This window comes from Glycine max, chromosome 13 (genome assembly GCF_000004515.6).
Source record: "Glycine max cultivar Williams 82 chromosome 13, Glycine_max_v4.0, whole genome shotgun sequence".
Classification (NCBI taxonomy): Eukaryota; Viridiplantae; Streptophyta; class Magnoliopsida; order Fabales; family Fabaceae; genus Glycine; species Glycine max.
The window spans coordinates 7385906-7387121 of record NC_038249.2 but is presented as its reverse complement, the minus strand read 5'-3'; the positions used below and the strand labels follow the sequence as shown (position 1 = coordinate 7387121).

At 41.8% G+C, this 1216-nt stretch overlaps 1 non-coding gene across 1 annotated transcript; it reads right to left on the bottom strand.

Moving 5' to 3' along the window:
- Nucleotides 1–776: 776 nt before the first annotated feature.
- Nucleotides 777–883, bottom strand: LOC112998924 (small nucleolar RNA R71). Its single transcript, XR_003264103.1, has one exon. It is a non-coding gene; the product is annotated as a small nucleolar RNA R71 (small nucleolar RNA).
- Between the last annotated feature and the right edge of the window lie 333 nt (nucleotides 884–1216).

Below are 1216 nucleotides of genomic sequence, written 5' to 3'. Positions count from 1 at the left end.
AGTTAGACTTTGAATTTTTGTCTGAAATTTTTTGTGCTATCTTCTCATCATTTTATAAGGTTGCTCACAAAATTTCAAGTCATTTGGATATCATTTGAGGGTAGCTGTAGTTCAAACCTACACCTTTATTTACATGACAAGGCAACTAGTTGTGTGCATGCTGAATGTAGTGTATGACTAGAGGCAATCCATCTGACTTACAACCCTTTGATCCTGAGATAGATAGGACATTTCATAGATTAGTTAGGCATCATTTTACACCTTTTGATCATTCTGAGCATTCCATAACTGGTGAATCTGTGCATTCTGTTATTGGTGATTTTGAACATCTTGATCTTGAGCATTATAATTTTGAGCATTCTGATTCTGAGCATTCTGATTTTGCACATTCTGAGAACATGGCACAACCTCCACCTCGTGAGAGGACTCTAAGGGAAATGGCTGCACCTGATTTCACCTATGAAAGCTTGTGCATCCAATACCCTGATGAGGATGTCCCATATGTTCTTAAAACTGGACTAATTCATTTGCTTCCAAAGTTTCATGGCCTTGCAGGTGAAGACCCGCACAAACATTTGAAAGAATTCCACATTGTCTGCTCCACCATGAAACCCCCAGATGTCCAAGAGGATCACATATTTCTGAAGGCTTTTCCTCATTCATTATAGGGAGTGGCAAAGGACTGGCTGTATTACCTTGCTCCAAGGTCCATCACGAGCTGGGATGACCTTAAGAGAGTATTCTTAGAAAAAAATTTCCCTGCTTCCAGGACCACAGCCATCAGGAAGGATATCTCAGGTATTAGACAACTCAGTGGAGAGAGCCTGTATGAGTACTGGGAGAGATTTAAGAAACTATGTGCCAGTTGCCCCCACCATCAGATTTCAGAACAGCTTCTTCTCCAATATTTTTATGAAGGACTCAGTAATATGGAGAGAAGTATGATAGATGCTGCCAGTGGTGGAGCCCTTGGAGACATGACTCCTGCTGAAGCCAAAAATTTAATTGAGAAGATGGCCTCCAACTCCCAGCAATTTAGCGCCAGAAATGATGCCATAGTCATTAGAGGAGTGCATGAGGTAGCTACAAACCCATCTGCATCATCTGAAACTAAGAAGCTTGAAGGCAAACTGGATGCGTTGGTCAACTTGGTAACCCAGCTAGCCTTGAATCAGAAATCTGTACTGGTCGCAAGGGTTTGTGGTTTGTGCTCCTC